This window comes from Giraffa tippelskirchi, chromosome 13 (genome assembly GCF_054371585.1).
Source record: "Giraffa tippelskirchi isolate mGirTip1 chromosome 13, T2T-mGirTip1v1.2.pri, whole genome shotgun sequence".
NCBI lineage: Eukaryota > Metazoa > Chordata > Mammalia > Artiodactyla > Giraffidae > Giraffa > Giraffa tippelskirchi.
This window is the reverse complement of record NC_137287.1, coordinates 32,044,692-32,056,949: the sequence shown is the minus strand read 5'-3', so window position 1 is coordinate 32,056,949 and position 12,258 is coordinate 32,044,692. Positions and strand designations below refer to the sequence as shown.

At 48.4% G+C, this 12,258-nt stretch overlaps 1 protein-coding gene across 3 annotated transcripts in view; it reads right to left on the bottom strand.

Moving 5' to 3' along the window:
- Nucleotides 1-167, bottom strand: part of EMP2 (epithelial membrane protein 2) — a 41,277-nt gene extending 41,110 nt beyond the window's left edge. For all 3 annotated transcript variants that reach the window (XM_081559228.1, XM_081559229.1, XM_081559227.1), the window contains exon 1: nucleotides 105-167. The gene's annotated coding sequence lies outside the window, so the exon portion shown is untranslated. The remainder of the gene's footprint in view (nucleotides 1-104) is intronic.
- Nucleotides 168-12,258: the final 12,091 nt, after the last annotated feature.

Here is a 12,258-nt window from a genome sequence, read left to right as displayed (position 1 = left end):
GTCAGGTACTTGCAGGGGCTCGCGCCCCCCGCTGCCCCGGATCTCGCTGCCCGGAGCCCCCTGCCCCGACCTGCGCGCGGCTCCTGGGCGCGCCCCCGACTCACCGGACGCGGGCGGCTGGACCGACCGACGGGCTGGGGCGCGAGGCGAGGCCGCCGGGCTGTTCTGAAGCTCTGGGCTGGGACTGCGCGCTCTCCCTCCTCCCTCTCGCTGGCGCCGAGCCTCCTCCCCACGTCCCCCTCCTTCCCCGACCCCGCCTCCCGGGGCGTGATGTCAGGAGCCCGGAGAGCCTAAGGGGAGGGACCGCGGGAGGCGGCTGGGGGACCCGGGAGGGAAAGGCCGGCGCCGGGGAGCGCCCCCAGTCCCAGCCCGCCTCCCTGCGCTCCTTTGGGCCAGTTTGGGGCAGAGCTGGTAGCCCGGTGCGGGGAAGGAGGGAGGGAGGAGTGGGCGCTCGAAGGCTCTCTGCGCTGCATTTGCCCTTCTCCCCCCTCTCCTGCTGGAGAAGGCAATGGCAACCCACTCCAGTGCTCTTGCCTGGAAAATCCCATGGACGGAGGAGCCTGGTAGGCTGCAGTCCATGGGGTCGCACAGAGTCGGACACGACTGAAGCGACTTAGCAGCAGCAGCAGCAGCCCCTCTCCTGCCCGTCTTCTCCCCGTTCTTCTCTTCCCCTCCAGTGGGGGTTAAGGACGAGCGTTCTGGAATCGACTCCCTACTTTAGCACCCCTTCGCTGGCACTTTTCTCAACGTAGTGATCTTGTCTTTAATCTTTCTTGCCTCATTTTCCCCTTCTGGAAATGGAAGTCGCAGTAGAACCGCTTTCCTTAGGTTACTGTAAAACCGGAAAGGGTCGTACCTGAGCGTGCCTGGTACATAGTTAATCTAAGCTCAGTTAATCTAAGCTATAGGCTTCCCTGATGGCTCTGTTGATAAAGAACCTGCCTGCAATGCAGGAGACCTGGGTTCGATCCCTGGGTGGGGAAGATCCCCTGCAGAAGGAAACGGCAACCCACTCCAGTAATCTTGCCTGGGAAATCCCATGGACAGAGGAGCCCAGCGGGCTACAGTTCATGGGGTCCCAAGAGTGGGACACAACTTAGCAACTAAACCACCACCAATCTAAACTATGGTTATTTTCATTTTCTGACAAAGAGTCCCTGACCTTGGTGGGAAGTGGCTGGGCAACCAGGGACCCCATCATAGACCCCAGAGTCTGCCTCACACAAACCACCACACGTTTTGAACCCACAGTCCTGGAATTTATTGTCCCTGGAAATGACATCAAAAGACAAACTGTTCTCTCCAGCTTCAGTTTCCCCATTTGGGACTGAGAGGGTTAATCTGCCCTGGAGGCTCTTGTGGGATAAAGGAAAAGGTCAGAGGGGCCTGACTCCCATCTGTGGGGGGTGAGCTGTCGTAGGGAGGGAGGATTTACTGTTGAAAAAGTTAAAGAAATTCCAAAACAGGACCACAACAATATTATGGTAGGTTTTTAAGCTTTTAATTGAACAGGTTAATGTTACTCATATACACCCCAAAATATAAGGCAATGGACTTGTGCCAGTAACAAAAGAATTAGAAACTCTTTTAAGAAATGCTAACTTATTGTGTGATAATTGGTCTGGCTGGGAAACCATGCTTAATTAAATTTTCTGAAGTTTTTTTTCTTTGGCTGTGCTCTGTCTTCGTTGCCTCATCCAGACTTTCTCTATGCAATGTGTGGGCTCAGTAGTTGCAGAACACAGGCTTAGTTGCCCCGAGGCATGTGAGATCTTAGTTGCCCCACCAGGGATCCAACTGGTGTACCCTGCATCGGAAGACAGATTCTTAACCACTGGATCACCAGGGAAGTCCCCTGATGAGTCTGTCGTCAATCCTGTTGGGAAACTGTGGAAGGGGATAGCTTCCTTGGGTCTAGATTAGAGATCCTTAGGCAATTTGAGGCAGCCTTCAAAGGGCCACTCCAAGCCCCATCTCGAGGTTCCCCAGCTAGACAAGTGTCTGACATCCCACATTTCTTTTCATTTTGAAATTCTGTGACTAATCGAGACTTTCATCTCCCAAGCAAGAGATTCTCTGTGGGGCTGGCAAGGGGCCAGGAAGGTGTCCATGTGAACTGAAGTCCCACATAAAAGGGGAGGAGAGGGGGTCTGGCTGCTGTAGAGGGGGTCTGTGCAGGGCCCACCACCAGCAGGAACAGTGATGCCTGCCTGTCCCGTGGCCATCTGGGAGACAGAAAAACCCAAAGGTCTCCCAGAATGTACAGTCCAGGTAGAGGCTGGAGAGGTGTGTTTCTGCTGTTTGCTGAGCCCTCACACTGTGCCACGAACTCTATCATGAACACGACACAACAGCCCATAAAGAAACTGAGGTTCAGAGGAGCTACCTAAGTAACTCACCCAAAGGCCCTATTCAAGAGATGGAGTGTGAATTTGAACCCACTCTGACTGTAGCAAACCTCACTCTCACTCCTCTCACTGTATCCCTATTTACAAAACACCATGATTTCTGCCATATCTACAGGCCAACTAAACCAGTATTCACTTAACATTTTTCTTTCAATCAACTCTGTTTATCTAACTATATTTATTTTAAAAAAGGAAGCCCTATATCATATGGTAAACAGGAAACCAATGCCCAACTACCAAAAATAGAAGACAAATATAAACACTACCCAGAGAAAACAGTGTTAGTACCTTCTAACCAGATACTGTTGCCTGAAAGAGTCTATGAGCCTGAGGTTTAAGATCTGTGAAAAAGGGAGATCAGCATGTGTAAGACAGGTGGTAGAGTCAAGCTAGCTCAGGAGACTGTCTTGTCATCAAAACTACTGCAAGATCATTGGCAAAGGGGATACATTCTCACTCTATGATTCAAGGCTGGTCAATGCCTCCTCCTGTCACCAAAAAAACACCTCCCATTTGCCTGCCCGTGGGGCATACCCCACACAGGGAAGAACCTGGCCAGACACCAAGATGCTTCTCTAGGACCAGAGAAAGGAATGATGGGTTGTATCTCTCACTTGTTTCCAAACCTTCTCCAGAGCCCCACCTGCCTGAGCAATTTACCTGTTACTTGTACCTCTTAGATTTTTCTCTCTTTAAACATACACCTGGGGACTTCCCTGGCAGTCTAGTGGTTAAGAATCCACCTTCCAATGTGGGGCACGCCGGTCGGATCACCGATTGGGGAACTAAGATCGCACATGCCGAGAGGCAACTCAGCCTGCACGCCACAACTAGAGAATAGAGAAGCCCACGCTCTGCAACAAAGAGCCCATAGGCTGCAACAAAGACCCAGCACCGCCAAAATAATATGAAAAATTAAATATTAAATAAATAAATACACATCTGTCGCTCCAGGAAAAGCGGAGGCCGAAACCTACGCTATAACCACTGTATCCCCATTCCTGGTGTTTCAGTAGTAAGTTTGAAACTTCAGCATGGTGGGGGGGGGGAGTAAGAGTGTATTTGATTGAGTTCTGAGTCCCAATTCTTCATCCCACTGTGGAGCAGTATATCCACACTGCAGCTGTAATCTCGTGGCTAGTAGAGCGTACTAACCCCCTTGGCCTTGAGTTAAGCCATGTGACTGGCCCTGGCCAGTGAGATATTAGCAGACCCAACACAGGCAAAGGCTCGGAACGTGTTTGAGTGGTAGGTCTTGCCCTCCTGTGCTTTTGCCATTTGTATGAGCAGAATAAACTTCCAGTAGTCCACTGGCCCCAGAAAAATGTACATGGGAGCAGATGCTCCCTACGTGACCCACAGAACTTCCATGTGGGACGCAGAAGTGCGCCAGCCAAGCTGTGGACGTGTGAATGAGAAATGATGTCTGTTCTTGCACGTCACTGGAGCATCATGGCTGTCAGTTTCCCAGCTGTAGCTGGTTGATAAAAAGATCATCTCATGTTGGGAGAGAGAAATGTAAGGAAGGTATCTGAAAGCATGAAAGAACATGGAGAAAGCTGGGGCATTGGCTCAGGAGTGGAGATAGAAAGTAGTTGAAAACTTAGTGACCTCTTGCGTGTCTTTTCTGGCTTGAGTGTTTTAAGGTTCTGCTACCCATTTTTTAAATATTCATTTATTTATTTGGCTGTGCTGGGTCTTAGTCACAGCATGCAGGATCTTTAGTTGCAGCATGCTAACTCTTTAGTTGTAGCATGTGGGATCTAGTTCCCTGACCAGGGATCGAACCTGCGCCCCCTGCATTGGGAACACGGAGTCTTACCCACTGAACCACCAGCGATGTGCAAAGTATTGCTATATCTTCGTCATAATACATGTCCATTCTGGATTGATTTTGACCATGAGTCCGTATCATCTTTACTTCCAGAGGCAGGCCAATGGAACAGCCTGTACATGGACCATTGCTGGTCTCTGGGAATTGGGAAGAAAAGATGATGAACCACTCACTGGCTATTAAAAGCTTCTACATGCTCACATTTCATTGGCAAAGCAAGTCATGAAGCCAAGCAGCAAAAACATCTCCCACTAGCCGCGTTGTCTTGGCAAGTCATTCACCCCTCAGGATCCAACTCTATCTTTGCATTCAGCTTACAGTGCTAAATGCTTCTCGGTGTAGGAATATGACAAGCACATCCAAAGGCCTGGCAAGCAACATTTTCTCTTGGCTCCTCTTCCAGATATGGAGTAGGGTCCTGCAAACCAAATCCTGCCATCAGCACTTCTAGACGGGGTTCGGTTGCCTGCCCTTCTTGCACATAGAGACATCTGGGAAAAGCCCTTTCGTGCCTGCTGTCTAGAGATTCAGGAAATCTGAATTCCCAGAGTATGTAGCTGAGAAATACACTCTCTGGAGACCATTTCCTCCCTGTCGCCCACCTCCACAGACAGGGTCGGGGGCAGGATGGAGACAATGGTTTCCAGCAGAGAAACAAGCTCTCATGTCCTCCCACTTAAACTTTGGAGCTCTGGGTCCCACCCCTTCTCTTTATCATCAAATTTCTTGCCAGCGCAAGAAGAATTCACAAGACAAATATTGTCCGTTTGACTGATGACTGATCACCAAAGACAAGAGCCATAGACTCTCCAAACCTCTGGAAATGTTATCCATGCCATGTTGTTGGGCTTCCCAGGTGGCTCAGTGGTAAAGAATCTGCCTCCCAATGCAGGAGACGCAGGTTCGATCCCTGGGTGGAGAAGATCTCCTGGAGCAGGAAATAGACTCACACTGCAGTATTCTTGCCTGGAAAATTTCATGGACAGAGGAGTCCATTTGTTCACAAAGGGTCAGATACAACTTAGCGACTGAGCACACCCATGCTGTTTGGGACTTTCACGTCTTTCTTTTTTCCACCATGTAATAAGCACAAATGTACTGTGAGCAGAACTTGAGGGCTGAGTCTGAGTTTTTCCCATTATAGAAATGTTTGGCACTGAGACCCAAAAATGTTTGGCTGCTCAACTGCACTTCTCGTTTGCAGCAGGAGTTTTGGCACCACAGGGACAGAGCTTCAGAGCACTCCCAGGTTTGAATTTGCCTGAAATACAGTCAGAAAGAGTAACAGGAAGTGTGGGAGTTTGCTCCCACCACCCATGCCGTTACCACCCAAGTGTCTGGAGTCCAGGATGGCCCAGTGGATGTTTTGGGCAAGTTCGAAAGCAAATCCCCACGTGTCTCCCAACACACAAGGTGCATAGAGGCCAGTTCTCTTGGCCCATCTCTGAAAAGACAGAGTACAGTTGGACACCGAGAAGGAAAAGGAGAAGAAAAAAGTTCCTGTTGTTAATAGTGTCCCAGGGTGTGCTCTTGTTTTCCTGGGATCTTAAGTACAATCATAAATATTATTCCTTCAGTCTATGAGAGCATCCTTTGTACTTTTCTAAATATTTTTATTTTTTATTTTTTTAAAAACATCCTTTCCTTTCTTTCTGCCAAGCAATTGGTCAGGAAAACAATATTTTTCCAATCATTTGCTTAAAGTGTACTTACTGTGACTTCGGTGTGGCAGGCACTGGGAAGACAGCAGTGAACGAGCTGGTCAAAAAACCTTTGCTCCCTGGAACTTACTAACCAGCCCTGGTCAGTTGCACTCACTATTGTGCTTGACACTGATACGAGTTTTGTTTTGTTTTGTTTTTCTTTCTAAGATTCCTGGGTATGTTTGTGTATGTGGGTTGTCTCTTAGGCTGTAAAACCATGGACACATTCCCCTCAGCTGAGTGACTGTCAACCCAGCCAGGCAACTCCAGCCTCAGGACTGAAGCCGGGCTCACAAGTCCTTAGGAATCTTTGGGTATAGAGAAATCAGGATGCCTTAAATTTCCAAGGCGCACACACACACACATACACATAGGCACACATGTGCACACCACACTCACGGTCTAGCAGTTCAAAATTCAAAGAGTGACAAGACAGGAGGAGACCCAGAAATTCCTGTCTGTTCTATGCTTCTGGACAAGAAGGTATTCAAACCATTCTGGGCACTTCTTGATCGTCATGTTCTTATACCTGAATAGTCTGGAATTCCCTCCTTACCTGGGATAGAAATCCTTTTGGACACAGCCCATTTGTGTTTGCTCCCCTGCATGACCGCCCCTGAGAGGTTATAGCCCTGGATAAGGCAGCCTGCTGTCCAGCCTCTGCCTCCTGCAACCAGCACAGAGGAGGCGCTCAGAGATGGGACTTTTCTCCCTTCACACTGTTTATAATCTGTAATTATATTTGTTAATTTTTTATTTATGTGCTTTCTCACTCATTGTCTTTACTCCTCGATAGAACATGAGGTCCCCAGCAGCAGAGGCCACCTCTTGTCTTGCCCGTGGCTTTTTCATTCATGTCTGACACGTCGCAGATGATCAGTCAGGGTCTCTGCTAGTATTTACAGCACGTTTATGAAAATCAGGAAAAGTGCCCCTTCCAACCTAATGATTTAGAAAAAAGGCATCCTTTTGGCACATACAGAGTGGTATAAAGAGGGCCATAGTGTATATGTTAGTTGCTCAGTTAGTAGCGACTTTGCAACCCCATGGATTGTAGCCCACCAGGCTCCTCTGTCCATGGAATTCTTTAGGCAAGAATACTGGAGGGGGTAGCCATTCCCTTCTCCAGGGGATCTTCCTGCTCTAGGGATAAAAGCCGAATCTCCCACTTTGCAGGCGGATTCTTTACCATCTGAGCCACCACAGAAGCCCATAAAGAGGTCACCTTCATACAAAGAGGGGAAAAGGTGCTCCTTCCTCCAAGCAGACACAACTCCAAGCCAGGCATATGGCTTAGTGAACAGGCTAGATTTCACTCTTTACCTCTCAGCTAGGAACTCTCATGCCCAAACTCCTGACAAGAGGCAGGAGCACCAGAATCCATAAATATTTGACAAATGAGTTAGTGAATGAAACTCAAGTCTTTGGGGATATGTAGGGGGTTTAAGACTTGTCTGAAAATTCTTTAAAATACTCAGTCCATTGAGAGTTCGGGCTCATCTGTTCAACCAACAGAACATGGTGGGAGTGATGCTATGTCACTATCAAGTGTAGGGCATCAATAGCCATGCCGGCTCTGCCCAGTTCTCTCGAGTGCAAGGATGAGCAGTGTCCTCACAAGGTTTACAGTCTGGGGGGGTGAGCTGTCATGGGGACAGCCACACAATTGATCATCTGAAGTAAGACACTTTTAAGAGTGAAAAGAAGAGTTAGTTAGTCACTCAGTCGTGTCCAGCTCTTCGTGACCCCATGGACTTGTAGCCAGACAAGCTCCTCTGTCCATGGGAATTCTCCAGGCAAGAATACTGGGGTGGATTGCTATTTCCTTCTCCAGGGGATCTTCCCAACCCAGGGATTGAACCCAGGTCTCCTGCATTGCAGGCAGATTCTTTACCATTTGAGCCACCAGGGAAGACCCTTAAGAGTGAAAGGGATGCTATTTTTTAATTTTTAATTTTATGTTGGAGTATAGCTGATTAACAGTGACTTGTGATAGTTTCAGATGAACAGCAAAGGGGCTCAGCTGTACATATACATGTATCCATTCTCCCCCAAACTCCCCTCCCATCCAGGTTGCCACATAACATCAAGCAGAGTTCCCTGTGCTATACAGCAGGTCCTTGTTGGTTATCCATCTTAAATATAGTAGTGGGTACATGTCCATCCCAAACTCCCTAACTAGAAAGGGATGCTATTGATAATTCCAGTGGGACAATAGTCATAAATAAGAACTGTCCTACGGAAATGGGTGCACAAGCACCCTTACTACAGTGAATTAATGAATTAAGTAATCACTCAAACAAATGCAATAATTGTGTTATGAAGGACAAGGAAGATGGTGCTCTTTGAGCCTGCAGTAACAGGATTTAACCCAGACAGAAATATCAGAGAGGGCTTCCCTGAGAGGGTGGTGCTGAAGGGTAGCTAGGAGTTGGCTGGGCAAAAGGGGAGGGAGGAAGCAGGACATTCAAAGGCCCTGTGGGTGAGAATGTGGTAGGTAGGAGGGTCTGAAGGAAGCCAGTGTGGCTGGGAAGGCGGGGGGGATGAGGATGAGGTTGGAGAAGGCAGTTGAGCTAAGGTAGTTTGAGGACTTCATTCTAGGAGTGATGAGAACAGTTGAAGGTTTTAAGGCAGTAGTGACGTGGTTTGATTGTTTTTATGTCTTTAAGGTTTGTTTATTGAATCAATTATTTGGCTGTGGTGGATCTTCATTGCTGCACACAGGCTTTCTCTATTTGCCGTGAACAGAGGCTACTCTTCTTTGCGGTAAGGGGGCTTCTCTTTGTGGTGGCTTCTCTTGTGGAGGCTCTTGGGTGAACGGGCTTCAATAGTTGCATCACGTGGACTTAGTAGTTGTGGCTCGTGGGCTCTAAAGTGCCGGCTCAGTAGTCATGGCACACAGGCTTAACTGCCCTGAGGCATGTGGGATCTTCCTGGACCAGGGATCAAACCAGTGTCCCTTGCATTGGCAGGCGGATTCTTTACCGCTGAGCCATGAAAGCCCTGGTTGACTGTTGTGTGAAGGTTGGGGGTTGGTGAGAGTGGGCTCAGGCAGAGAAATTAGGAGGTGAGAAATGATAGTAACTTGGAACCCAAGATTTTACTCCCACTTTAGAATGATGCTGGGTCTGGGAGAAGAATAACCCAAACGAGACTCAGAAGTCCCTTCAGGGAGCTGTAAAAGATAACCTTACATAGAAGTCTGAGGGGTCTGGGGCTCACTTGTAATGGGCACTGTCTTGAGCCAGTGTGAAGGGCTTGGCTTGGTCCGTTGGCATGTCCAAGGGTGCAGATGTTTCCTGAAGAGCTGAAAATGTTTCCTAAAAACACAGGGACCAGTTGGCTCAATTCAGGTATAAAGGAAGGCTCATCGGGCAGCTTCTGTGTGAGCTTCGCTTTGATGGTAGATTCACTGGCAAGAAGAGCATCAAAGGGGCAGGGCTGGATCCCTGGGACACCCGGTCACATTTGAAGCCTTCCGTATTTACTCTGCTATCTGGCTTCCAAAGGGATTTAAGGCAGCTGACGATCAAAGACATATACACAATAGAACTGACACAAAAGGACATAAAAACTACACAGACTGAGAAGGAAGCAGATATATGAGCCCATTGAGTTTGAAAGGAGACAGCACAAATGAATCACCTGGGAGAACTTATGAACCATGAAAATTCCACACATCCCACTCCCCCTGCTAGAAGTGCTGGAACAGTAAGTCTGATGGTGAAACCCCCAAATCTGCATATTTAATAAGGTCTTTCAACAATCCCCAATTGCAAAATGTTTCTGATGCGATGATGTGTGGACCACAGTTTGAGGAACTCTGCATTAGTCCTTTATCCAAATGTGGTCATAGTCACTGAGCGTCAAATTGAACATCGGGTTTCCCAATACCCTAGTCATGTGTGAGTTAACATCCTTTTGAGAAAAGTTTTCTTGGCCGATGGAAGCCCACCTTACCTTCCCACAGAGGTGGATCCCAGGAGAGCTGCGCATCTCTCTACTGCTAAAGAGCACTGTGTGTGAGTAATCTGGTGGGTGGGGGACAGATATTGTCACCAAGGCAATGTGGAGCACCCACCACTGAAATATCCACGTCAGATGTGTCATACTGCTGGGACGTATACGGTGAACTTGGCATTGAGAATGGAGACAAGCTGGTAAGGCAAGGATTAGGTTTTCCAGTCCTGAAACAGCCTAGGTCCTTGCTGGGAGTGATCCTGGGACCATCCTTGTCCAGCTCTCCCAGGTCTAGACAATCCAGGTCATGTAAGCTGCCAGCCTGGTGTGCTACACTTAGCTAAGCTTCTGCACCATCATTAATCCTGAGCTCCTTGGAATTTTTCCTACTCCGTTATTAATCCTCCTTGGGTTTCAGTAGCCTCTTCCTTCTGAGACCTCTCCACTGAGCAATGAGGAAGGGGAAGTGGATGGTGGGCTGGCTGGATGGCTGATGAGGACAGACTTTCCCTGGGTCATAGCTACTTAGGGCATGGTCCACAGACCAGCAGCCTGAGCAGCCTCTGGGAACCTGTGAGAAATGCAGGCTCTCGGGACTTCCCTGGTGGTCCAGTGGTTAAGAATCCGCCTGCCAATGCAGGGAACAGGGTTCGATCTCTGGTCCGGGAAGATCTCACATGCCTTGGGACGACTAAGCCCCTGTGCCACACTACTGAGCCTGCGCTTTAGAGCCAGTGCTCTGCAACAAGAGAAGCCACTGCAATGAGAAGCCCACTCACTGCAACTACAGTAGCCCCGCTCACCACAGCTAGCGAAAGCCCTCTTACAGCAATGAAGACCCAGAGCAGTCAAAAAAAAAAAAAAAAATGCAGACTCTCAGGCCCCATCCAGACCAGTTGAATCAGAATCTGCATTTTAACAAAATCCCCAGATGAATCATATGGATGTTAAAGTTCAGAAGCGGTGGTGTCCTTATTTCTTCATCCAACAACTATTAATCTAGGGCCTCTCAAGGGCCAGGCTCCATACAGTGCTGGGAGATGAACGATACGGATGGATGAAAATGACATGGTCCTCCAGGGGAAGGTACAATTTGGTGGAGGAATCATGAGATAAATAAATAAAGAAGCAAACACGTAATTTCAAGGTGTGGCAATTGCTATTAAGAAAGTGAAAAAAAAATCAGTGATCACAGTATAAAAAAATTGTAAGACAGTCTAACAACAGACTGGGGGAAGGAATTGTATCAGACAGAATAGCTATGGGAATCTAAGAAAGGAAGGCCTCTCTGAAGAGGTGTCTTTTGATCCTGGAAAGTGGGTGATCCTTGAGGAAGGAGTTGGAAGATTCTGGAATGAATGCTCAAATCTGTCCAGGATTGTGCAATGAATTGGAGCGTGGAGTGTCAGAACTCAGGGTGTAAGATTCTCAGAGAAGGAGAAGGCATTGACCATTCATCAGTGTTGGTTCATCCCCTCCCCACGCAGCTATAGGGGCCTCAGCTCACCTCAATTCTGCATCACACTGTAGAGCTTAAGCCAAGGCTCCTAGTCTTACTCTGGGCTTCAGGAGTATGAAAATCTACTAAACCCTGGTCCTATGGCTTAGAACCAGCTAACTCCAGGACCTCCTTCATGGCAGATCCCAGATTTGCCAGAAAATTTGCAAATGAACCCTTTAGCAGATTAAGTAAGGAGATGTTTTGTTTTTTTCCAAAAATGATCTCTAAACTTTCCCACTCCCAGAAGGAGTAACCTCCTCTCCAACTACTGGCTTCTGGTGCATGGTGGGGACCCACAGAATCTGTTGAAGTCTTCACATGAGCCCAGATCCTGAGTCACCCTCCCTCCCCGCCAGCAGCAGCAGCAGCATCACCTGGGAGCTTGTCAGAGATGTGGCATCTCAGGCCCCGCCCAGACCGAACTGAAGCAGGATCTCCAGAAGATGCACATTAGACTGAGAAGCCTTGCCCTACTCCATGAGGTCACATAGGGGCCTGTCCACATAGGATCCGGTGGTGGGATCCCGGAGAGATGGCTTTTGGTGGTCTAGTTCACGCAGATCAGTAGAGCTAAGTACCAGTCTGGAGAATCTGAAGATGCTCAGCTATCCTGCAAAAACCTGAGAGAGTCGACCACTGGGGAACTGGGGCCTGTGGGTTGTCAGGGACCCAGGCTCGTCCTAACCGGTCCAGTTTATACTTCCCAAAGTGAGATCCATACACCCTGGCAATCCTGGTGATGGTTTCTTTCATGGGATACGTAGGGATGCAATCAGTAACACTAAATCATGGCTTAAGAATGTTGTTCTCAGGGACTTTCCTGGTGGTCCAGTGGTTAGGAATCTGCCTTCC